This window comes from Schistocerca americana, chromosome 3 (genome assembly GCF_021461395.2).
Source record: "Schistocerca americana isolate TAMUIC-IGC-003095 chromosome 3, iqSchAmer2.1, whole genome shotgun sequence".
NCBI classification, from domain to species: domain Eukaryota; kingdom Metazoa; phylum Arthropoda; class Insecta; order Orthoptera; family Acrididae; genus Schistocerca; species Schistocerca americana.
The window spans coordinates 896,913,898-896,941,750 of record NC_060121.1 but is presented as its reverse complement, the minus strand read 5'-3'; the positions used below and the strand labels follow the sequence as shown (position 1 = coordinate 896,941,750).

The 27,853-nt window shown below is 45.5% G+C and overlaps 1 protein-coding gene across 1 annotated transcript in view; it reads right to left on the bottom strand.

Annotated features, from left to right (window-relative positions):
- Positions 1 to 27,853, bottom strand: part of LOC124607371 (TBC1 domain family member 12-like) — a 325,279-nt gene that overhangs the window by 240,474 nt on the left and 56,952 nt on the right. The window lies entirely within an intron of this gene.

The following is a 27,853-nucleotide window of genomic DNA, read 5'->3' as shown; positions in this document are numbered from 1 at the left end:
TAATCTAGGGTCCAACCGATATAGTCACGAGCCGGTCCGAGTGGCCGTGCGGTTCTAGGCGCTACAGTCTGGAACCGAGCGACCACTACGGTCGCAGGTTCGAATCCTGCCTCGGGCATGGATGTGTGTGATGTCCTTAGGTTAGTTAGGTTTAAGTAGTTCTCAGTTCTAGGCGACTGATGACCTCAGAAGTTAAGTCGCATGGTGCTCAGAGCCATTTGATATAGTCACGAGACCAAGAGAGGCGCTGCAGGCGATGTTGTGACGTTAGCGAAGGCACTCGCGTCGGTCGTCTACTGAAATAGCCCATTAACGCCAAATTTCGGCGCACTGTCCTAACGGATACGTTCGTCGTACATGCCACATTGATTTCTGCGGTTATTCCACGCAGCGTTCCTTGTTTGTTAGCACTGACGACAACTCCACGCAAACGCCGCTGCTCTCGGTCGTTAAATGAATTCCGTCGACCACTGCGTTGCCCGTGGTGAGAGGTAATGCCTGAAATCTGGTATTCTCTGCACACTCTTGACGCTGTGGACTCCGGAATACTGAGTTCCTAAACTATTTTCGAAATGGAATGTCCCATGCGTCTAGCTCCATTTCCACTCCGCATTCAGTCTGTTAATTTCCGTCGCGCGGCCATAATCACGCCGGAAACCTTCCCACATGAATCTCCTAAATACAAACGACAGCTCTGCCAATGCATTGCCCTTTTATATGTTGTTGTTGTTGTTGTCGTCTTCAGTCCTGAGATTGGTTTGATGCAGCTCTCCATGCTACTCTATCCTGTGCAAGCTTCTTCATCCCAGTACCTACCGCAACCTACACCCTTCTGAATCTGCTCAGTGTATTCATCTCTTGGTCTCCCTCTACGATTTTTACCCTCCAATGCTAAATTTGTGATCCCTTGATGCCTCAGAACATGTCCTACCAACCGGTCTTTTCTTCTCAATTTGTGCCACAAACTCCTCTCCTCCCCAATTCTATTCAATACCTCCTCATTAGTTATGTGATCTGCCCATCTAATCTTCAGCATTCTTCTGCAGCACCACATTTCGAAAGCTTCTATTCCCTTCTTATATCTTATGTACGCGATACCACCGCCATCTGCATATGCTCATATCGCTACCCCATGACATTTGTCTCCTCAATGTATAGTTTGTCTCCCTTTCCTCTGACTGCCACCTGTATGTTCGCCTCCTTACCATTCTAGTGCCCTACCTTCTTCTCCTTTCTTTCCTTCTCCTTCTTACTCGTCCTTTTTTATTCGCCCGTACGACAGGTCTGCCTGACCCCGCCCCCTGGAAACGCCCTCAGGATAAGCGTCCATGCTGCCATATCCTGCTAACGTGACGGAGTAAGCGGTCATCACAAAGTGTCTCGACAGTGTACAGACTCCTCCCACATCGCTCCCACTTACTTGTCCACATTACTCGCGGAATAAGCAAGTACGATTCCCAAAGGGCAAGAGTGCCTCGTGAGGGGCGCTGCGTGGGAACGCGGAGGGCACACAAAAGGCCGCCTGCAGGAGTAGGCGTTTCCTCATTAAGCCGCACCGCAGCGCCGGTTCGAGCGAGTCTCGCCGGCTCTGAGGTACTTAGGAAAGGGCGCCGCTTATTGGACGTGGCGATCACCGCCGTGCGCCGCCAAAGTCCGTGGCTCCGGCTGCGGGCCAATGCGCCGCTATTAGAGCAAATCTCCCGCGAAACGCGAATACCGTCCGCTGAATAGCTCACAGTTGGTTCACCTCTTACTTGAAGAACACACATCAAAAGGTCATTTTCCATAGTTTTGAGAATGGCGGTGATGAGGGGTCCGATTGGGGCACGGTTAAATGTGGGGTGTCCCAGGGATCAGTGCTCGGGCCACATCTGTTCCTTATTTACATAAATGATATGGATTCTAGTATTACAGGTTCAAAATGGTTCAAATGGCTCTGATCACTATGGGACGTAACTTCTGAGGTCATCAGTCCCCTAGAACTTAGAACTACTTAAACCTAACTAACCTAATGACATCACACACACCCATGCCCGAGGCAGGATTCGAACCTCCGACCGTAGCCGTCGCGCGGGTCCAGACTGTAGCGCATAGAACCGCTCGGCCACCCAGGCCGGCAGTATTACAGGTGGTTCTAAAATATTTCTGTTTGCTAATGACACCAATTTGGTAGTAACGGATGTTGTATGCAACATTGGCACATTTCAAATAGTGCAGCTCAAGACATAATTTCATGGCTTGTAGAAAATAAACTAACGCTAAATCACAGTGAGACTCAGTTTTTACAATTTCTAACACACAAGAGCGGAACGGAATGGACAGTGTCTTGAAAGGAGGTTTAAGATGAACATCAACAACAGCAAAACGAGGATAATGGAATGTAGTCGAATTAAGTCGGGTGATGCTGAGGGAATTAGATTAGGAAATGAGACACTTAAAGTAGTAAAGGAGTTTTGCTATTTCGGGAGCAAAATAACTGATGATGGTCGAAGTAGAGAGGATATAAAATGTAGACTGGCAATGGGAAGGAAAGCGTTTCTGCAGAAGAGAAATTTGTTAACATCGAGTATAGATTTAAGTGTTAGGAAGTCGTTTCTGAAAGTATTTGTATGGAGTGTAGCCATGTATGGAAGTGAAACATGGACGATAAATAGTTTGGACAAGAAGAGAATAGAAGCTTTCGAAATTTGGTGCTACAGAAGAATGTGAAGATTAGATGGGCAGATCACATAACTAATGAGGAGGTATTGAATAGAATTGGGAAGAAGAGAAATTTGTGGCACAACTTGACTAGAAGAAGGGATCGGTTGGTAGGATATGTTCTGAGGCATCAAGGGATCACCAATTTATTACTGGAGGGCATCGTGGAGGGTAAAAATCGTAGAGAGAGACCAAGAGATGGATACACTAAGCAGATTCAGAAGAATGTAGGCTGCAGTAGGTACTGGGAGATGAAGAAGCTTGCACAGGATAGGGTAGTATGGAGAGCTGCATCAAACCAGTCTCAGGACTGAAGACCACAACAACAACAACAACACACAATTGAACAAAATGGGTCTGAGCACTATGGGACTCAACATCTGAGGTCTAGTCCCCTAGAACTTAGAACTAGTTAAACCTAATTAACCTAAGAATATCACACACATCCATGCCCGAGGCAGGATTCGAACCTGCGACCGTAGCGGCCCCGCGGTTCCAGACTGCAGCGCCTAGAAACGCACGGCCACTCCGGCCGGCACAATTGAACCAAACCTGACGTTCTAATTACACGAATTGGCAGATGATTAGTGAGACTGAACAGTTCAAATTTCTAGGCATTCAGATAGACAGCAAACTCTCGTGGAAAGCCCATGTTCGGGATCTCGTCCAAAGACTTAATGCTGCAATTTTTACTGTTAGAACAGTATCTGAAGTCAGTGATAGTTCGACAAATTCGACACGACAAGTAGTCTACTTTCCTCATTTTCATTCATTTATGACTTATGGTATTACATTTTGGGGTAAATCTTCCCATTCTCAATGCGTATTTCTGGCTCAGAAACGACGGTTCGGGCAATAGGTGGTGTATACGGTATTTCACAGTATTTCAGTGGCTGTTTTATTCTGAAATACGATGTAAAGTCCTTCGGACATGCATGCATGTCCAAAGGAACGTTGCACAGTAATTCGGAATAACACAGGCACTGCAATATCGTACTTACGCGCTGACACCGGCCAAGCGACTTTCAAGTAAACGTCTCACCAGTACGGGAATATACATAATATATGTACGAGTACAGGTTGTGGACGCATGGCTGACGACATGTAGAAATTTGGGTCTGGCCGTGAATCGTGCACGGATAGCCAAATGGTAAGGCGGACGCTCGCGATAAGTGGGAAATCCCGGTCCAAGTCCCGGTCCGGCAAAAATTTTCATTGTCGTCATTGAATTCTACAGCTGGATGGTTGTTCATATTCGTAATTGGGAATACATTTAATGTATGGGTCGTTAAGTTCGCGGAACTCATGCCGACTGCTACGCATTAGCCTGGGAATTGTGACACTGCTCTTCCCCCCCCCCCCCCCCCCCCCCCTCACACTCTCTCTCTATCTCGCCTCTAATGTAGTTTCTTGTTAACAATATCAGCTTATTCCAAAGAATAAGCAGCTGTCACTCAGTTAATACTAGCCAGAAATCCAATCTGCTGTGATGATAATGATGATGATGATGATGTTTGGTTTGCGGGGCGCTCAACTGCGCGGTTATCAGCGCCCGTACAAATTCCAAACCTTTACTCAGTCCAAACTCGCCACTTACAGGAATGATGATGAAATGATGAGGACAACACAAACACCCAGTCATCTCGAGACAGGCGAAAATCATTACCCCCGCCGGGAATCGAACCCGGGACCCCGTGCTCGGGAAGCGAGAACGTGACCGCGAGACCACGAGCTGCGGACTCCCAATCTGCTGTTGGATCGCACCTGCTTGCCTCTTTTGCAGAAAGGCGTGCAGTATTCCGCTGCTTCCACAAGTAAGCTACCACAAGAATTCAAAAATCTTAGCATTAATCCACGCACTTTCAAATCTAAAATAAAAGAGTTTCCTCATGGGTCACTCCTTTTGTACTGTCCAAGAGTTCCTTGAAAAATTAAGCTAATTGCTGTTACACTGTTGATTGCATTTACATAAACTTATGGCTCGTCGTCTTTTTAGGATTCATAAACATTTTATTTAATTCATTATTACTGTTCTGTTGTAATTTCATGTACTCACACGTTCCATGAACATGGAGGTTTGCTCCTCTATTTGGTCCTACGGAAACAGACGTGTAAATTAATAACAATAATAAAAGATAGCGTTGGAAGCTGAAGAAGTGAATTAAAATTTGTGCTGCGGCCGAGACTCGAACCCGGGTCTTCTCGCTTACTAGGCTAATTTTTTTTTAATTCCACAAAAACAGTAACAAAAATAGCTACAATGAAATGACATAAACAAGGTGACAGATAATTGCAATCATAAATTACAGCATTCAAAGAATGAGTCTTTAGCAGTAGTACAATTTAGCACCTTCACTGTCACCTTCAACTGGAGGCAGTTCAGCACGCACCATTTTCTTCTTCTGCAGCCTGAGGTTGCTCATCATCATTTCCCAGACCCAAATGAATCGTTCAGTAAATCCTTAATGTGTGTTCCTTCCAGGGAAATTACGTGGACAGAAGAGCAGTCCCGAACAGCGACATAAGCTGACCATTACACCACCGCAACATTATGGTCAACATAGCTGCATGAACTACCCAAGTCAAATACCCTCCCCAACACAAACTCCTATTCACATCTCTCCTTATATTGTCACTATTACCAGGGCTCTCCGATATTGGAATAGCACCCCAGCATTGGACGTAATGGGGAAGTGCTATACTACATGTGAACGTATAGATCTTAATTCAATAAAAGACTACGCCCTAAGTACGGAAGATTTACTGTAGACACCATTCTGTGCTCTAGAACGAGATATCTTCTGGACAGAAAATATCGTTACCGCGAAGCACAACTGGCTCAATATTCACACTGAGAAATGACTGCTATCCACAATGTTGCATCCTGCCTATTCGTTGAATATGTGCGGCTAGGAAGCCTGCCTTCTCGGACCGCTAGACAACATTCAAACAAATCGTATTAATGAGATTTATTACGAAATGAACAATGACAATACTTTGACAATAACACAGAAGTGTCACAAGCAAGGGGCGACATGCATATAAGAAATCTCTTCAGTACATACAACTCCTAAGTCGCTCGTCTTGAGGTGCCTAATCTTGATGCTGCTGTCTAAGTGGGCCTGGACCAGTCGGCGCGGCGCTTATGTTCTCTTCGTACAGAGGTCACTGCGATCGCGTTGTCGTCCTGGAGAGGGGTCGGTCAGTGTGCAATTGACTGACGTTTTCTCCACAACCCTCTCTGCTCTCTCGTTTCCGACTGGCTTGCCGGCGCTTCACTTTACGCCGTATCAGACAGGTGTTCTCAAGTTGAGTCCATATCTCCGGGTTTCCAGAAGGCTTTTGACGCTGTTCCTCACAAGCGGCTTCGAATCAAATTGCGCGCCTGTCGAGTATCGTCTCAACTGTGCGGCCGGATTCACGAGTTCTTGTCAGAGAAATCACAGGTCGTAGTAATTGACAGAAATTCACGGATGTTGATTGCTACGTTATAATCGCTGTTCCAAATAATCACATACATTTTCTGTGGGATTAGGATCGGGTGGATTAAGGATCAGCTGATGTGCGATAGGGTTTGTGAGTGTTCGTGTACATGCAGCCCTACGAAGACGACTATTGCCATTCTAGAACGCATCTTATGCAAGATGGCGCTATACGCCACGTTGTTACACGTGTGAAAGATCTCTTGCGCACATTGTCTGGTGAGGTTCGCGTGCTGAGCCGCACGGCCGTCACGCTTCGCCTCCAAGGTCCGCAAACGTCAGTCCGTGTGACTACTGGTTGTGAGGTTATCTGAAGTCTTAAGTCTACCGCGATCGTCCGGCCCCAATAGGGATGCTAAAAGACAACAACCGATGGTAGTTTCTCACCATACTTACTTATATGCTGTACAGTGCTGTACAAAAAAATGGTTCAAATGGCTCTGAGCACTATGGGACTTAACTTCTGAGGTCATCAGTCCCCTAGAACTTAGAACTACTTAAACCTAACTAACCTAAAGACATCACACACACCCATGCCCGAGGCAGGATTCGAACCTGCGACCGTAGCGGTCGCGCGGTTCCAGACTGTAGCGCCTAGAACCGCTAGGCCACCCAGGCCGGCCGCTGTACAAAACGTTGCCACTCGACTACATGTACTGTTGATGAATGGCGGCCAACATGTTGACCAATCGTTATTACACTACTGGCCATTAAAATTGCTACACCAAGAAGAAATGCAGATGATAAATGGGTATTCATTGGACAAATATATTATACTAGAACGAAATTTGGGTGCATAGATCCTGAGAAACCAGTACCCAGAACAACCACCTCTGGCCGTAATAACGGCCTTGATACGCCTGGGCATTGAGTCAAACAGAGCTTGGATGGCGTGTACAGGTACAGCTGCCCATGCAGCTTCAACACGATACCACAGTTCATCAAGAGTAGTGACTGGCGTATTGTGACGAGCCAATTGCTCGGCCACCATTGACCAGACGTTTTCAATTGGTGAGAGATCTGGAGAATGTGCTGGCCAGGGCAGCAGCGAACATTTTCTGTATCCGGAAACGCCCGTACAAGGCCTTCAACATTCGGTCGTGCATTATCCTGCTGAAATGTAGGGTTTCGCAGGGATCGAATGAAGGGTAGAGCCACAGGTCGTAACACATTTGAAATGTAACGTCCACTGTTCAAAGTGCCGTCAATGCGAACAAAAGGTGACCGAGACGTGTAACCAACGGCACCCCATACCATCACGTCGGGTGATACGCCAGTATGGCGATGACGAATACACGCTTCCAATGTGCGTTCACCGCGATGTCGCCAAACACGGATGCGACTATCATGATGCTGTAAACAGAACCTGGATTCATCCAGAAAAATGACGTTTTGCCATTCGTGCACCCAGGTTCGTCGTCGAGTACACCGTCGCAGGCGCTCCTGTCTGTGATGCAGCGTCAGGGGTAACCGCACCCATGGTCTCCGAGCTGATAGACCCTGCTGCTGCAAACGTCGTCGAACTGTTCGTGCAGATGGTTGTTGTCTTGCAAACGTCCCCATCTGTTGACTCAGGGATCGAGATGGATCGTGCAGCCACTGCACGATCTTTTACAGCCATGAGGATAAGATGCCTGTCATCTCGACTGCTAGTGATACGAGGCCGTTGGGATCCAGCACGGCGTTCCGTATTACCCTCCTGAACCCACCGATTCCATATTCTGCTAACAGTCATTGGATCTTCACCAACGCAAGCAGCAATGTCACGATACTATAAACCGCAATCGCGATAGGCTACAATCCGACCTTCATCAAAGTCGGAAACGTGACGTAACGCATTTCTCCTCCTTATACGAGGTATCACAACAACGTTTCACCAGGCAACGCCGGTCAACTGCTGTTTGTGTATGAGAAATTGGTTCGAAACTTTCCTCATGTCAGCACGTTATAGGTGTCGCCACCGGCGCCAACCTTGTGTGAATTCTCTGAAAGGCTAATCATTTGCATCTCACAGCATCTTCTTCCTGTTGGTTAAATTTCGCGTCTGTAGCACGTCGTCTTCGTGGAGTAGCAATTTTAATGGCCAGTAGTGTAGAAAATCGTCTTGGATAAAAATAACTCTTATATTAATTATTGCTTTTGTATTATGTGAAGCGCCATCTGTTGGTCATTTTGTGCACTTTTTTTGGTTTCAATAAAACACCATGACATTTCAAGCACGTGTGTCAACTTTTATCTCTCTACCTACAATATTCCCTGCACGATTGACTTTTCAATTGTTAACGGACTTATGGGTCACTCTGTACTTTTCTCGGATCCTCTACACGTGAAACACAAGCATAATCACGGTTTAGCAGTGTAACTCAGGCCGGCACCGACTGCAAATCTGCCGCCGCTTCCCCTGTTCCCGCCACCCACGTGTGCTCCGCTCACAGGAAGTCCGCCCCCGCGCCCCAAGTTAATACGGTTCCTCCAAGCGTGAAGTCACACGGTCCCCGCGCACCTGTGTTCCCAAGACATCCTCCAGAACTCTGCTCCGTCCCTGGTCGCTCTGGACTACGGAGAAACGCAGTTTCCCAAACACTGACTTCAATACCTGTACATGCAAGCCTACACATATGTAAAACAAGTACCGTTAACTGAATTTTCCGTCGGTGCTCGGTAGAACATGGCAAGATTGTTGAAGAGCGCACATTTCCATAATGTTCCCCAAAATTATATTTATTTGCTCACGGACCGGCGTTCGGCTCGGTAGGCCACTTCCGTAATGGTCCAACGTCTGGGGCAATATTTTGTGATCAACACAGTCAAATGCCTTAGTTAAATCAAAAAATACGCCAAGCGTTCGAAACTTTTTGTTCAGCCCATCCAGTACCTCACACAGAAAAGAGAATATACCATTTTAAGTTGTTAAACGACTTCTACAGCCGAACTGTACATCTGATAGCAAATCGTATGATCCTTACATACACAGCCTTTTCGATAACTTTTGCAAACATCGATGGCATAGAAATAGGTCTAAAATTGCCTACATTATCCCTTTCTCCCTTTTTATAAAGCGGCTTTACTACTGAGTACTTTAATCGCTCAGGAAACTGACCATTCCTAAAGGAAAAATTACAAATACGGCTAAATACAGGGCTAACATGTGCAGCACAGTACTTTAATATTCTGCTACACATTCCATCATAACCATGAGAGTCCTTAGTCTTCAGTGATTTAATTATTGACTCTATCTCTCTCTTGTCTGTATCACAGAGGAGTATTTCAGACATCAATCTCGGAAAGGCATTTGCCAAGAAAGTTATATGATTTCCTGTAGGAACTAAATTTTTATTTAATTCACCAGCAATGCTCAGAAAATGATTGTTAAATACTGTACATATATCTGATTTATCAGTAACAGAAATATTTTTACTTCGAACTGACTTTATATCGTCGACCTTGTGCTGCTGACCACACACTTCCCTCACAACTGACCATATGGTTTTAAATTTATCCTGTGGTTCAAATGGTTCAAATGGCTCTGAGCACTATGGGACTTAACTTCTGTGGTCATCAGTCCCCTAGAACTTAGAACTACTTAAACCTAACTAACCTAAGGACATCACACACATCCATGCCCGAGGCAGGATTCGAACCTGCGACCGTAGCAGTCCCGCGGTTCCGGACTGCGCGCCTAGAACCACTAGACCACCGCGGCCGGCTTTATTCTGTGAATTGGCTATTCTATTTGCATACCACGTACTCTTTGCCTCCCTAACAACATTTTGAAGCACCTTACAATACTGTTTGTAATGGGCTAGTGTAGCTTGATTGTGACTACTTCTAACATTTTGATATAATTCCCACTTTGTTCTACATGATATCCTTATCCCACTAGTCAGCCACCCGGGCTGCCCATTGCAGTTAGTACCCCGTCTGGAACGTTCTAATGGAAACCAACTCTCAAAAAGCATGAGAAATGTGTTAATGAAAGTATTGTATTTGTCATTTATGTTATCGGCACTATAAACATCCTGCCACTCTTCTTCCTTGACAAGTTTTAAAAACTCTCTATTGCTTGTTTGTAATTAAATATGGCATTGGTTTGAGTACAAAAGCCTTTTAGTGTTAAAATTTGTGCATAATGGTCTGAAAGGCCATTCATGCTTTTACTAACAGAATGCCCATCTAGTAATGAAAAATGAATAAAAATATTGTCTATGACTGTGGTATTGTTCCCCTGCACCCTAGTTGGAAAAAACACAGTTTGCGTCAGATCATATGAATTTAGGAGCTCTACCAACATCCTTTTCCTTTTTTTTCTTTTCTGTTTTGAGCCCTTGTTTACCAGACTTTTTTGCTTCGCGTGATCGTTCCCGTCAGTCCCCTGAATATTGATCATTCCTTCTCGGACACCTTGTATAAATAAAACGTAAGTTCTTAACCTATCCTAATTACGGTTGGCTATCGCCCTTGAATGAAACCGTTGTTTTTCACTCTAGACTTGTAGAGAAGATCCAGCACACAGTTTTAAACTACCAGGAAATTTATTTTCGACGTATAAGGCGCGTGCAGTTTCATCTGCGAGCTTTCATTTTCGATTCCGTGGCTGCCCGGGAACCAGTTCAGGTGGACAGTGGGCGGTTTCTTTTAAAAGGCCACGGTCGATTAAGTGCTCCGTCCTTGTTCAGCTGGCTTTGCGCTCAGCTTGCGGCGACGAAATTATCAAGGGAACGTTATGCTGTTACACACAACTTCGTACAGAAACTAAAGTAATTATACCTCACCCTGTAACGTTTGGACGCCATCCGGAAGTCTGTTCTAGTAGTTGCCGCCAATACTTTTATATGGAAATTTCCAGTCGCTATTCATGCCGGGGCACACGAATAAATGACAAGAGGCAAAGGCTTTTTCCAACGGCGAAAAACTTAACATTCTCAGCTGTGAAGACGGTGCGACACCAGACGCTTATTAAAAACAGGCATCACTGCTAATATCAAATTCACTCAGTTCCAGACGACAACCAAAAGGTCCTTGGTTCTACGTCAGTCGACCCTGTGATCTTCTGTCAGTTACAATAGCTTATGCCAGCTTCGGCTACGATATCGAGCGAGATGGCGCAGCGGTTAGCACACTGGACTCCCATCGGGTTGTACGACGGTTCGAATTCCCGTGCGGCCATCCCAGATTTACGTTTTTTGTGGGTTCCCTAAGTTGTTCCAAGTAAATGCCAGGATGGTTCCTTTGAAAAGGGCACAGCCGATTTCCTCCCCTATCCTTTTGTAACCCAAGCTTGTGCTCCGTCTCTAACGACTGCGCTGTCGACAAGACGTTTAACTCACATCTTCCTTCCTTCCCTTTCCAGCAAAGACTTGTATTGTATACGTGAAAATTCCTAAGTTGCAGCTTGGTTCAGAGTTCATGTAAAACTGTAAGACCCCTCAATAACTGCGTCGGTAAATCAGAGCAAAGGAGGAAGAAAGAGAGGGGCTACCTCTTCCAAGAGGACCAAGCCTAGTAAATCACTGCGACATTCAAGCCGACCTTCGAGGAATCATATACAACCGCTAGCTAGACGAAATGTCCGAACCGAAGGACTCGAACGTTGCAGAGGTCTCGCCAACATACAACAAAGTAAACAGAAGTAATCCGCTTATAGTCCCGTGTCACTGACACCAAACTTCAGCAGGATTTTTGGACATACACTGAAGAGCCAAAGAAACTGGTACACTTGCCTAATATCGTGAAGGGCCCCCGCGAGCGTGCAGAAGTGCCGCAACACGACATGGCATGGACTCGACTAATGTCTGAAGAGTGCTGGGCGGAACTGACGCCATGAATCCTGCAGGACTGCCCACAAATCCGTAAGAGTACGATGGGGTGCAGGGCATCCCAAACATGCTCAATAATATTCATGTCTGGGGAGTCTGGTGGCCATCGGAAATGTTTAAACTTAGAAGAGTGTTCCTGGAGCTACTCGGCAGCTATCCTGGACGTGTGGGGTGTTGCCATGTCCTGCTGGAATTGCCCAAGTCCGTCGGAATGCACAATGGACACGAATGTATGCAGGTGATCAGACAGGATGCTTACGTAGGTGTCACCTGTCAGAGTGGCATGTAGACGCATCAGGGGTCCCATATCACACCAACTGAACATGGCCCAGTCCGCAGCTCGTGGTCGTGCGGTAGCGTTCTCGCTTCCCGCGCCCGGGTTCCCGGGTTCGATTCCCGGCGGGGTCAGGGATTTTCTCTGCCTCGTGATGACTGGGTGTTGTGTGATGTCCTTAGGTAAGTTAGGTTTAAGTGTTCTAAGTTCTAGGGGACTGATGACCATAGATGTCAAGTCCCATAGTGCTCAGAGCCATTTTGAACATGGCCCACACCATTACAGAGCCTCCACCAGCTTGACCGCTCCCCTGCTGACATCCAAGGTCCATGCATTCATGAGGTTGTCTCTATGCCCGTACACGTCCATCCGCTCGATACAATTTCAGACGATACTCGTCCGACCAGGCAACATGCTTCCAGTCATCAACAGTCCAATACTGCGCGGGATTAGCCGAGCCGTCTAAGGCGCTGCAGTCCTCGACTGAGCGCCTGGTCCCGGCGGAGGTTCGAGTCCTCCCTCGGGCATGGGTGAGTGTGTTTGTCCTTAGGATAATTTAGGTTAAGTAGTGTGTAAGCTTAGGGACTGATGACCTTAGCAGTTAAGTCCCATAAGATTTCACACACATTTGAACATTTAAACAGTCCAATGTCAGAGTTGACGGGCTCAAGCAAGGCGTAAAGCTTTGTGTCGTGCAGTTATCAAGAGTACAGGAATGGGCCTTCGGTTCCGTAAGCCCATATCGATGATGGTTCGTTGACTGGTTCACACGCTGACACTTTTGATGGCCCAGCATTGAAATCTGCAGCAATTTGCGGAAGGGTTGCAATTCTGTCACGTTGAACGATTGTCTTCAGTCGTCGTTGGTCCCGTTCTTGCAGGATCTTTTGCCGGCCGCAGCGATGTCGGAGATGTGATGTTTTACCAGATTCCTTATATTCATGGTACACTAGTGAAATGGCCGTACGGGAAAATCCCCATTCATCGCTGCCTCGAAATGCTGGGTCCCATCCCTCGTGCGTCGAGTATAAAACACCACGTTTAAACTCACTTAAATCTTGGTAACCTGCCATTTTAGCAGCAGTAACAGATCTAAAACCTGCGACAGACACTTGTTGTATTATATAGGCATTGCCGGCCGTAGCGCCGTATTCTGCCTGCTTACATGTCTATACCAGATTCTTTGGTGCTTCAGTGTATAATGTGTTCCACCATCATAAATACCTCGATGAAAACGATCTACTGACACACAACCACCATGGATTCAGAAAATATCGTTCTTGTGAAAAACAAGTAGCTCTTTATTCAGACGAAGTAATGAGTGCTATCGACATCTCATTTCATAATTTTACATTTCCATAAGGATTTTGCCACCGTTCATCAGAAGCGGCGTTAATCAAATTGCGCACCTACGGAGTATCGTCTCAGTTGTGCGACTGATGGATTCATCATTTCCAATTATAAATGTCAGAGTTCGTGGTAACTGACGGGAAGTCGTCTACTCAAACTGAAGCTATATCTGTGGTTCCCTAAGGCATTATTACAAGCCCCCTGCTGTTGTTTATTTGTATAAACGATTTAGGAGACAATCTTGGCAGTCGTTTTAGATTGTTTCAGACGATGATGCTGATGCTTACCTTCTAGCAAGAAGACAAAACCGACTTGAAAAATGATTTAGACAAGATATCTACAAAGTGCAAAAAGTGCCAATTGACCCCAAACAATAAAAAGTGTAAGGTCTTCTTCATGAGTGTTAAAAAAAATCTCGTATGCACGGTGAATAACGCAGATCGTCGATTCAGCTAAATACCTAGGGGTTAAAATTACAAACAAATTAAATTGGAGCCATCACACAGGGAATGTTGTGGGGAAGGAGCACAAAAGACTGCCTTTTACTGGCAGAACACTAACGAGATGCAATTGGTCTGCTACTGAAACTGCCTACATTATGCTTGTCCGTCCTTTTCTGGAGTAATGCTGCGCGATATGGGATCCTTCCCAGATAGGAATGACGCAGGATATCGAAAAATTTGAAAAAAATTCAGCTCATTTTGTACTATTGCGAAGTACGAGAGAGAGTGTCACGGATGTGATAAGCAAGTTGGGATGGTAATCATAACAACAACGGCGTTTTTCGTTGGGACAATATCTTTTCACGACATTTCAATCGCCAACTTTCTCCAGTGAATGCGAAACTTTTAGTTGGCACCAATCTACAGAGGGAAAAATAACCATCCTATTAAACTATAAGAAATCAGAGCTTGCACGGACAAATTTAAATGTTCATCTTCCCCACGTGCTATTCGAGAGTGGAACAGCCAAGAAATAGCCTGAAAGTGGCCCTACGAAGCCTCTGAAAGGCATTTAAGTGTTAACTGCAGAGTAATCGTGTACAAGTATAAGGGACAGTCAAATCAATACCGAACACCCGCCACAATGCGACCACGGAATGGTATCATTCAAAAGTAATCACCACACGCGTTAAGATACACTCCTGGAAATTGAAATAAGAACACCGTGAATTCATTGTCCCAGGAAGGGGAAACTTTATTGACACATTCCTGGGGTCAGATACATCACATGATCACATTGACAGAACCACAGGCACATAGACACAGGCAACAGAGCATGCACAATGTCGGCACTAGTACAGTGTATATCCACCTTTCGCAGCAATGCAGGCTGCTATTCTCCCATGGAGACGATCGTAGAGATGCTGGATGTAGTCCTGTGGAACGGCTTGCCATGCCATTTCCACCTGGCGCCTCAGTTGGACCAGCGTTCGTGCTGGACGTGCAGACCGCGTGAGACGACGCTTCATCCAGTCCCAAACATGCTCAATGGGGGACAGATCCGGAGATCTTGCTGGCCAGGGTAGTTGACTTACACCTTCTAGAGCACGTTGGGTGGCACGGGATACATGCGGACGTGCATTGTCCTGTTGGAACAGCAAGTTCCCTTGCCGGTCTAGGAATGGTAGAACGATGGGTTCGATGACGGTTTGGATGTACCGTGCACTATTCAGTGTCCCCTCGACGATCACCAGTGGTGTACGGCCAGTGTAGGAGATCGCTCCCCACACCATGATGCCGGGTGTTGGCCCTGTGTGCCTCGGTCGTATGCAGTCCTGATTGTGGCGCTCACCTGCACGGCGCCAAACACGCATACGACCATCACTGGCACCAAGGCAGAAGCGACTCTCATCGCTGAAGACGACACGTCTCCATTCGTCCCTCCATTCACGCCTGTCGCGACACCACTGGAGGCGGGCTGCACGATGTTGGGGCGTGAGCGGAAGACGGCCTAATGGTGTGCGGGACCGTAGCCCAGCTTCATGGAGACGGTTGCGAATGGTCCTCGCCGATACCCCAGGAGCAACAGTGTCCCTAATTTGCCGGGAAGTGGCGGTGCGGTCCCCTACGGCACTGCGTAGGATCCTACGGTCTTGGCGTGCATCCGTGCGTCGCTGCGGTCCGGTCCCAGGTCGACGGGCACGTGCACCTTCCGCCCACCACTGGCGACAACATCGATGTACTGTGGAGACCTCACGCCCCACGTGTTGAGCAATTCGGCGGTACGTCCACCCGGCCTCCCGCATGCTCACTATACGCCCTCGCTCAAAGTCCGTCAACTGCACATACGGTTCACGTCCACGCTGTCGCGGCATGCTACCAGTGTTAAAGACTGCGATGGAGCTCCGTATGCCACGGCAAACTGGCTGACACTGACGGCGGCGGTGCACAAATGCTGCGCAGCTAGCGCCATTCGACGGCCAACACCGCGGTTCCTGGTGTGTCCGCTGTGCCGTGCGTGTGATCATTGCTTGTACAGCCCTCTCGCAGTGTCCGGAGCAAGTATGGTGGGTCTGACACACCGGTGTCAATGTGTTCTTTTTTCCATTTCCAGGAGTGTATTTACCCCTTTGGGTGACGAGACAATCGATTCCTGTTTCGTACAACGCGGTCGTCTGCTGCATTACTCTTGCACCTCCTCGTCCGGCTGAAACCTACGTCCACGCATGTCTTTCTTCAGGTTCCCAACGAAGTGCAAAGATCCGGTCTGTACGGAGGATGTTGCAGCGCTTCCCAGTCAAATCACTGAAGCGGGGCATTCGTTCGATTGGGAGTATGAGGGCAGATGCTTTCGTGCAACAGTATGATTCCGTCCGACAGCATTCCTGGGTATTTTGACATTATGGCGCGTCGCAGTTTCTGCAAAGTGTCTTCACAGCCGTGCTTACTCATTCTAGTTCCACGCTCGAGGAACTCGATGAGCATAGGACCCCTGCGGTCGAAGAAGGAAGTTATCGTGACCTTACCGGGACTGATGTGAACAGCTTTGGATTTCTTTGGCGGGGGAGATGTGGGACGTTCGCCTTTTGTCCTCGGACTGTTGGAACGTTTTCAGATGGAATCATACTGTTGCTAGATAAGACCCGCCCCTACGCTGCCAATCGGACGAGCGCTGCGCTTCAGTGATTTAGCTGTGAAACACTTAAACACCTTCCGTACAGCCTGCATCTTTCACCGTATGATCTTCACTTCTTTGGCGACCTGAAGAAAGACATGCTTGGACGTGTGTTTCAGCCGGTCGAGGAGGTGCAAGAGTGAGTGCGGTTGTAGAGCCGTAAGCGCCCGACCGCATTCTACGAAACATGAAGTCATCGTCTCATGTCCCAAAGGGATAAATGTCTTAACGCATGTGGTGATTACTTTGGAATGGAACCATTCCATGGTCCAGTTGTGGCAGGTGTTCGGTTTTCGTTTGACTAATAGATGTACACTGAAGCGCCAAAGAAATTGGTATAGGCGTGCGTAATCAAAAACAGAGATCAGTCCGGAACCGCGCGACTGCTACGGTCGCAGGTTCGAATCCTGCCTCGGGCATGGATGTGTGTGATGTCCTTAGGTTAGTTAGGTTTAAGTAGTTCTAAGTTCTAGGGGACTGATGACCAAAGTAGTTAAGTCCCATCGTGCTCAGAGCCATTTGAACCATTTTTGAAAAACAGAGATATGTAAACAGAATACGGCGCAGCAGTCAGCAGCGGCTATATAAGACAACAAGTGTCTGGCGCTGTTGTTAGCTCAGTTACTGCTCCTAAAATAGCAGGTTATCAAGATTCAGGTGAGTCTGAACGTGGTGTTATGGTCGGTGTACGAGCGATGGAACACAGGGGTGACGACAGGAAGGACATCTGGCCACCCCTTAAATTAACATGCCACATCCGATTACCCAGCAAACCCCGCAAATCGGGATAAATGCTTGGAAAGAGAGAAAACAAGAGTACATGTGACAAGAAATGGTCATGGATGACCAATTCATTTCTCATTCGAATCGAGTACGACCCCTTTAACAGAATATGACGTGTTGTGGCAAGCAACCCAAATTTTTGATAGGATGTGGCAACTTTTGGTCAAAGTTTCATCAGTATTACTAGTAAATTTCTAAGTGGAATCGAAAGATAGTAAGTTGTCACGCTTCTGTTGCTTTGTTGATGATGTTTTGCGTCCGAAGACTTGTCTGTCACACCTCGCCACGAAGTCTATCCTGCGCAAGCCTCTCCATAACTATTTGCACCCAACATCCACTCGAACATGAGTACTGTATTCAAGCATTGGTCTCCCTCTGCAATTTAACCACTTCCGCCTCCCCCCTCCCCTCCCACTTATCACCATTAGCAAATAAACAGTTCCTTGAAGAGCGCCGGCCGCGGTGGTCTAGCGGTTCTAGGCGCTCAGTCCGGAACCACGCTACTGCTACGGTCGCAGGTTCGAATCCTGCCTCGGGCATGGATGTGTGACATGTCCTCAGGTTAGTTAGGTTTAAGTAGTTCTTAGTTGTAGGGGACTGATGACCACAGATGTTAAGTCCCATAGTGCTCAGAGCCATTTGAACCATTTTTTGAACCTTGAAGAGCCTCAAAACGTGTCCTACCAACCGATCCAGTTGTGACATATAACTATTTTCTTTCCATTTCCATTTAGTGTTTCTTCACAAGCTGTCTACTCATATGATCTTCAGAATCCTTCTCCAGGATCCCGTTTAAAAAAAAAATCTATGCACTTCTGTCTGTACTAATAATCTATATAATGCTAGGCACCTCATAAATACTTACAGAGATGATTTTCTAACAGTTACATTTAAGTTAGATGTTAACACATTTTTTTTCAGAAAAGCTTTTCTTGCAATTATTAGTATGCACTTGACACGTATCAACTTCTGCCATTTTCTTCAAAAATGGTTCTGAGCACTGTGGGACTCAACTTCTGAGGTCATCAGTCTCCTAGAACTTCGAACTACTTAAACCTAAGTAACCTAAGGACATCACACACATCAATGCCCGAGGCAGTATTCGAACCTGCGACTGTAGCGGTCTCGCGGTTCCAGACTGTAGCGCCTAGAACCGCACGGCCACTCCGGTCGGCGCCATTTTCTTCCTCAAGTAGCAAAACTCGTCTGCCGCCTTCAGCGTCTCATTTCCTAATATAATTCCTTCAATGTCGCCTGATTTAATTTGACTACATTCCAATATCGTTCTTTTAATTTTGTTGACATTAATCGTATAACCTCTTTTCAAGACACTATCCATTCCATTCAATTGATTCAAATGGCTCTGAGCACTATGGGACTTAACATCTGAGGTCATCAGTCCCCTAGACTTAGAACTACTTAAACCTAAGGATATCACACACATCCATGCCCGAGGCAGAATTCGAACCTGCGACTGTAGCAGTCGCGCGGTTCCGGACTGAAGCACCTAGAACCACTCGGTCACATTCAATTGATCTTCCAAGTCTTTTTTCATCTCTGACTGAATTACAACGTTATCGGCAAACCTCAAAGCTTTTATTTCTACCGGCCGTTGTGGCCGAGCGGTTCTAGGCGCTTCAGTCCGGTCGCAGGTTCGAATGCTGTCTCGGCCATGGATCTGTGTGATGTCCTTAGGTTAGTTAGGTTTAAGTAGCTCTAAGTCTAGGGAACTGATGACCTCAGATGTTAAGTACCATAGTGCTTAGAGCCATTTGAACCATTTTTTATTTCCTCTCCTTGAACTTTAACTTCCTCTCCAGATTTCTCCTTGGCTTCCTCAATTTCTTATAGAATGCACATCTTCAATGAAATGGAGGAATAGGGCACAGGCCCGTCTCACTTCCTTCTCAACCACTGATTTCCCTATTAACCCTGGTACCCTCAGAATTTCAAAGAGTGTATTCCAGCAAAACACTGTTACAGACTTTATCTAAATTTACAAGTGGTAAACGGTATCACATTCTTTCTTTAAGAGAAGGTAGTAGTTGGGCTAACAGACAAAGTGTATCAGAAAGAGGTAACTCCGCTGCTATTGCCAGTTAACTTGTCTCGACAACAGGGCTCAACACGACGCAGGAATAAACATCACATCTACGAGTTTATTCAGCGTTGCCGTATCTGGACTACACCCAAGTAACCCCGCGTCTGAGGAGTCAAGCGATCCGTCCGAAGTACAGCGGTCGGCCAAACAGCCTGTTGCGACACTCCTGCGTTCGCAGCTTGCTGCTGGCGTGCTCTACACTCGCACGCCCTACTTCATAACGGGGCCTCTTATTTTAACTGCCTGCTGCCACGCTTCCGGCAACTCAGACTCCTTCCGGCGCACACAAAAATGTACCCGCCTCTCTTTAACAGTTGTGTACCGACACATTTAAATCGGAGTTGTCACGGCTCAAAAACTCAAGTTATAACTGTGAAACTCAACCCATTACTGGCCAAAACTCTATCGGATCATTTTTTGCAAACTTTTATACATAAATACGTTACATTGAGTGATTAATTGAATAAAAAGTTGTTTTGAAAATTTTCAGTTTATTAGAACAAAAACTACAGACCGCCCCATTTTTGGGACATTCGCCAAATGCGCTATCCAAATTCACAACCTTATCCTCCATGTATAATATTGTAAGAAACAACACAAACAATAAATAAAGAATGTTTTAATATTATTGAATGTCTATTCAGTATGAAATGAAGCAAAACACTTGTCGTGTACACCAACATTGCACCTATCACAAATTTTTGTTGTTTTTTTCTTGCAGTAAGGACATCTCTTCTGTGTTTTACTCTCGTCTGTGTTTTGCTTGGCACAATGAAATGATTTCCTGGATCTAGTCGTACATCTGTGCTTACCCATCCTCCCATCAATTTGCTTCCTTGTGGTCCTCTGCGTTTTGGTACTGATCCTGTTTTCTTTGATAGGTAAAACATCACTATTCTCTGTCGGACATCCAAAAGTGAGAGCTTCTCTCTAAAGTTCCAGCTACATCTTGTACAACAGACTCATTGTTCAATACATTTTCGTCAATGTCTTCTTCATCTGTTACTACATCTGCATCGGGTGGAATAATCGCCAATTCTACGTCATCATCTTCATCGCCACTCTCTTGATGGTTCGCTAGTTCTGCTAGAATTTCTTCAAGTGTAAGTCCACGCGTCATGTTTTTATCCTGTTGGAATCTTAAAATTCGAATAGAACATGAAAAAAAGGAGATATAAAGAATGTAAAATGCAATTCTTCTCTGTATAATACGTGTATACAAGAATAGGGCACATCAACAATAAATGATAGTGTAACATGCCATTGTCCCATTGCTGGGACGCATAAAATATATCGCTATTGCACTTACTTGAAAAAATCTGAAGTATACTTAATCTTACATGGACATCCATATGTTCATAACAAACACGCCCAGACAACTAAATCACAGCTCACTGTCGTCCAGGAACTACCAGCAGACATACAGTGCTGCCAAGTGCGAGAACAAAAAATCGGCAAGTTTATAGTTTTCCTGACGTGAAGAACTTAGAAAAAAGTTATTTATTTTACATTTACAGGCGTTATAGCAGTTAGTTGAACCTACAGGTGCAACAATAAAGGCTAAAAGCTCCATTGCTTACGTACAAGTAAGTAAAATATACGAGACCCAAAAAAGGGACAGTGGCCAGTAATGGGTTAAGGCAATCTTTTTTTTTTTTTTTTTTTTAGATTTAAAACGTATCTCCCGCAGTTATCTCTGATCAAGAAAACGCAAAAGTGCGCATGAAGGTGTAAAAAAAATGTTCACGACATACATATTAAACGAAGTGTGTCTGTCCGAATCATCAATCCTGAAGTGGACTGACAAGGCAGCCAGTCCACAGTGACGGGTAGCCGATAGAAAGGCACGCGTACACACTCACGCCGACGGGCGTCAATTCTGGAACAGGATAACTATTGAATGGTAGCAAGAAAAGTACGTAGCTGCTTTATACTTAACTTTATTATTTGATGACTACAGCATTCTTCTTGAGACATTTATACTATAACTCTCAAAGTAGGTAAGGCTAATGGCGCCTTGCTAGGTCGTAGCCATGGACTTAGCAGAAGGCTATTCTAACTGGCTCTCGGCAAATGAGAGGAAGGCTTCGTCCGTATGGTCGCTAGCAATCTCCTCGTACAACTGGGGCGAGTGCTATATCGTCTCTCGAGACCTGCCTTGTGGTGGCGCTAGGTCTGCGATCACACAGTGGCGACACGCGGGTCCGACATGTACTAAATGGACCGCGGCCGATTTAAGCTACCACCTAGCAAGTGTGGTGTCTGGCGGTGACACCACAAATCCCACAACGTACATCTACATACCAGTTGCGTTCAAAAAGTAACGGGCATTTTGTTATTTCACGTGTTGTATTACTCCGATTCGCGCGGTTGTTTTTTTCGTTTTTGTGTTGATAAACATACCTGAAAAGTATCTGTACAATGTTGGCCATACAGAACATTCAATCTGTTGTCAGCAGTCAAAAAGATTACGTGTGGTTTGGTAATATCGGCGATTATTCAGTCTAAATACAGGTTGTCCCAGGAGGTGTGGTCGATATTCAGGGATGTGACAGCAACGATCATTTGAAGCAAAAAACTGCAGTCAACATGAGCTCTAAAATGTGTACCTTAAGAGCTATGAGGGCTTCTTTATTTCCGATACTGTGAAACAAATCTCTTCTACTGCAAGCTCTTTGCTTTCCATATTTTGAGAGATAGCAATATGGACCAAAACAAGAAAAAAAAGTCCAATAAACTTGGTCTCTAATGTGCATACCTTATGAACTATGAGTAGTTGCTCATCTTCGATGCTGCGAAATACGTCTCTTCAACTGATCTAGTGCTCATACTCTCAACTTATGTATCTTAGAGCCCATGTTTATTAGACCTTTTTCCTTGTTCTGGTCCAGACTACATACTACCAAAATATGGAAAGCAAAGAGCTTGCATCAGAAAAGATTTGTTTCACAGTAGCGAAGATGCAGAAGTGCTCTTAACTCTTACGATATGCAGAGTACGGCCCATGTTTACTGGGTCTTTTTGCTTCGAATGATCGTTCCTGTCATATCCCTGAATATTGACCACTCCCCCTCGGACGCCCTGTGTAAAAATGTGTCGTACAATTTGTATTCAAGTTTGCTACAAGAACTGAGTAAAGTGTAGTAAAGTTTTGTAAATGTTAAATATGGCTTTAGTGACATTGCTATGTGCAAAACAAGGGGTTACTAGTGGTGTAAGTGTTTCCAAGAAGGGCGTGAAAATGCTGAGGATGACGAGCGTCCTGGACACTTCAGCATTATTACAAAGCGATGAAATCGTGAAAAACTGAATGAAATTATTAGGGGCGTTCAAAAAGAAACGAACCGGAGACATGATTACAGAAACCCCCTGTATGTTAGAAGTATTGACCCTGGCTGTTGAGACACTTGTCCCACTGTGACACAAGGCGGTGAATGACTGTCTCATAAAATTCCGTGAATGGCTGTCTCATAAAATTCCCGGGACTGCTATCTTAACTAGTTCCCCACGTACAGCTGGGCGTCGTCGTCCGAGGTGAATCTGAAAGGTTATGCTGGCGTTCTTCTTTGACCAAGAAGTCCCCCTTCTGATTCACACCCTGCAGCACGGGACAACAATTGGATGCCCAGCGTTACTTAAAAATATTGGCCACCCTTCGCCAAGCGATAAAATCAAAACGACCAGGCAATCTCACCCGTGGGGTCATTCTGCTCCACGACAATGCAAAGCCTCGTACGGCCAATACAGTCACGGCACTCCTGCAGAAATTCAAATGGGAGGTTCGGACACCCTAAATACAATCCGGACCTCTCTCCCTGTGATTACGTCATTTTTGGTCCCCTTAAACAGGCTCTGAGGAGCAAAGGATTCACTTCGGACAACGACACCCAGCTGTACGTGCGGAAGTGGTTAACATCACAGCCCTGGGAATTTTATGAGACAGCCATTCACCGCCTTGTGTCACAGTGGGATAAGTGTCTCAACAGCCAGGGTCAATACTTCTAACATACAAGTACTGGTTTCTGTAATTATGCCTCTGGCTCGATTCTTTTTGAACGCCCCTTATATTATGAAGGATCGTCGAATCACAGTCAAGAGTGGTCGCTGATGGTGGAGGCATATCAGGTGGCTCAGGCTATGAAATTTTTTCGGATGTTTAGGAACGACAAGCGAGACAGCAAACAACTGTGTTGAACTTGGAACAAAAACAGCTGCGGATGCAAATTGCTCAGGAGTCGCTAGGTGTAGTCAACAACTTTGCGCAACTACTGAAACGTGTCATAACAGGTGATGAAACGGGGGTTTACGGATATGATGTCGGAACTATGGCTAAACGTCCCAGCGGAATCATTCTTGCTCGCTAAGACCGAAAATCTCGACAAGTGCGGTCGAACGTGAAGCTTATGCTCACTGTGGCATTCGATTTTAACGGCATTGTGAACAATTAGTTCTTGTCACAAGGTTGAACGAACAATAAAGAGCACTACCTACGATTTCAACGCCAACGTCTGAAGAAACCCGAAAAATACCTCCCAGATTTGTGGCAAAATAATTCACGGACTGTACTCCGCCACAAGCAGCTGTTTAGGGTTCGCTGCTTGTTCGTGAATTTTTGGACAAAAAACAATACTCTAATGACGCCTCAACCCGCATATTCGCCAGCCATTGTCCCATGTGACTCTTTTCTGTTACCAGAAATGAAGAAAGCCTTAAAGAGCTGTGTTTTACGAGCGTAGGTGAGATTAAAACGCATCACTGAGGAAGTTAAAATTTTTCACGAACATCGAGTTCCAGAAGTATTTCGGGGATTGGTGTATAATTTCTATTGGCGACAGTTTTTTAGGGAATAACATCGATGAAAAGAATATATAAATCCTTTCAAAAATTAAAAATAAATAAACAAACAGTTGGCGCTGTTTTTGAACACATTTCGTGTATTACAAATATAAAAAATTTTTGTCTCGCTCGAAAAGAATGCGGCCGTGACTGGAACGTCTACCCGGACTGTTACAATTTTAAACCGTTGCCCGGAACGTTGGAATTATGGTGCTGCCTTTTGCAATTTCGAGCCGGCCGGTGTGGCCGTGCGGTTCTAGGCGCTTCAGTCTGGAACCGCATGACCGCTACGGTCGCAGGTTCGAATCCTGCCTGGGGCATGGATGTGTGTGATGTCCTTAGGTTAGTTAAGTTTAAGTAGTTCTAAGTTCTAGGGGACTGATGACCTCAGATGTTAAGTCCCATAGTGCTCAGAGCCATTTGAACCGTTTTGCAACTTGGAAGATATAAATGTTTGAAATCTGTTCCTTCTTTTTGAATAGCCCCTTATGTAGAAAAATAGTGTAAGAAATGCTCTTCCTTGTAAGAATAAACTTTTGTTTGAAAAAAAAAATATTTTATGAAGTTTCTTTTTTCTAATGCGGTTCTTTCTTTCTGTACATGCCTCGTACTTCTCCTCCTACTCTTCGTTCAGTCACCTAAGTAAACTTAACGATATAACGCCTTAGATGTTATGCTCTTCGCTTGTGTTTACAACCTCAGTGTCTTCTTGTATTTCCAGAGCTTACGTTCAGTTAAGATTAATACTTGCAAATGATTTCTCCTTCTGAGGTAAAACTGCGCCACGTCAACTGCTTCATAGGCGTTGCTTGTATCAAGGTTCAGCAACATATTAAGACAAGTTTATAAGTCTCCGCCGTGGTGTGGAATGTAGGTCGCGACGAATTAACCTCTCTCCCAAGAGGGCACACACATTCACACACGCGGTCGACGAAGAAATAAGGTCCAGTGGCATCCTTGATGCAGGTTGATGTGCTGTATCCCTGACTGAGGTAGAAAATGACTGAAATGTTATAGGACTGCAACGAAGGGGAAATACTGTCCACAGTTGCCGACTCAACATCACACAAGCTTTTAGCAATTCTGATAAGATGATGATGACGGTTGCGTGCACGTGAGAATATTGTTCTGAAATGGCCTAAATTAAACACGCTGATTATTCATTAATCGAAAAAATAGTTGCCATTTGAGTTAAAGTGGGCAAAGGCAGTCGTTAAACTAAAAAGAGAAGCGTTATACGAGGGTGAGTCAAATGAAAACCTTAAATTTCTAATAACAAATCCAAATTTCGCGCCGTTATCCTGTAAGTTGGTAAGCGTGCTACAAACAGCGTGCAGAATGGCCTATAGGTGGCAGCATAGTGCAGATGCACACACACCGTCGCAGTATCAGTATAAAGATGGCCGCCCCACTTGCGACTTGCACCAGGGAAGAACAGCGTTCTGTTACTTGGTTTTTGAGTAGTGAAGGTGTAAAACCTATTGAAGTTCATCGACGCATGAAGTTTCAGTAAGGTGATGCATGTTTGTCACAGCAACAAGTCTACGAATGGAGTAGGAAGTTCGCAAATGGTGTGACTTCAGTGGAAGATGCTCCTCGTCCAGGTCAGGCACAACGAGTTGTGACTCCACAGAACATTGAAGCAGTTGAAGCCATAGTGAAGGAAAACCGCCGAGTGACACTGAATGACATTGCAGCATGTTTACAGATTAGTCATGGGTCAGCACACCACATTGTGCATGATGTGCTCCAGTTTCACAAAGTGTCTGCAAGATGGGTGCCACGGCACTGACTCCTGAACTGAGAGAATGACGTGTTGATGCTTATGAAGAACTTCTTCGGCGCTTTGAACGAGAAGGTGATGGCTTCCTTGCAAGGGGACGAAACTTAGAACTACTTAAACCTAACTAACCTAAGGAGATCACACACATCCATGCCCGAGGCAGGAATCGAACCTGCGACCGTAGCGGTAGCGCGGTTCCAGACTGAAGAGGCTAGAACCGCTCGGCCACTTCGGCCAGCTACAAATCTTCTGCGGGGGGGGGGGGGCGGAAAGGGGGGCAAGACTATTTTAGGAAATGACTGTAAAGCATTGACGAAACAAATGGTACAAAATTAAGGAGATTAATTGTGATGTAAAATACTATAGTTCTCGTAACACTTCGGCCACAAATTTAGCCATATCGAAAAGTTAATCTCAAGAAGTGGACGCAGCACAGAATAATCTTTTAGTGAAATCAATCCAGTGACAGCACAGTCTCCAAGTTACGTTTCAACACATTCGTCCTCATATACTGACATTATCACCTGAAGTTAACGAAAGCGATGTTTGTTAAAAAGTTGATTCAAGATGTCGCTGATACTCAACCAAGATTTCTTAGCTTAAATTTGCCGAAAGAAATTCATTCTCAAACAGCACGGAATAAATTTCACTGGAGAGAACAGTTATTTCTTCTTTCCTTTCTAACACCAGATTGCAAGACACTATTCAGACATTTACAGGTGCGAACAGTCTCGTCATCTGCGAACGAACTGTCTGCATCCAATCTTATACACATCAGCATGTGTCTTGCGTTTCTTGGTAGGTGCACAAGGTATTATCGCCTTTTGGGAGCATTCGCCACCGCACTAACTTTATCTTGTATTCGTAGATTTTAACGCGAAGTCATTTGAAAGTCCCTCACTCAGGATGTGACAGATTATTATTTGTGGGTGACTGTTCGAGCGGCAGGGCACTGGTTTTCTAAGCATGAGGTGGACTATGCTGGCATAGGTGCCAGATACCTATGACTACTAGTTCCAGAGACGCCAATCTTGTAAGAAATACTTTCTAGGACACCTTTTGCAGCTACTACAGCGTCCCGCTTGTGGGAAAGGCTTTCCGTGAATTTCCGATACCACACAGCTCTAAAGAATTAGGTGAACTAGACTTCTGGCGTCTTCCGTACTCCACTGAGCAATGATTGAGGATTGGGTATGTTACTAAATTGTACCTTTATCTTCCACAAATAAAGTACACAACAAAGCATCACTACATCGTCGATCATTTCCGACGGGCGCCGAAAACAAAGTAGAAATAGTCATTCGTCCCATCATCTTGGGTGTTTTTCACGGACTCTGAGAGCTTCATTAATGTGTACGCCCTCCGTGAGCGTTTATCACTGCTTGACACATACGTGGTACGCTCCGTATAAGTCTACAGACACCACTTTGTGACACCTTTTCCCATTCTTCAATGAAAGCCCATGAGAGTTCTTGGAGAGTCTGTGGTGAAACAGCGCGACCACGAACGCGTATGTCAAGCATGTCCCACATATGTGCGATGGGGTTTAGTTCGCGACTCACCGCGGCCGTTTCATTACTTCAATGTCCAGGCTTCGCAAGATATCCCAGC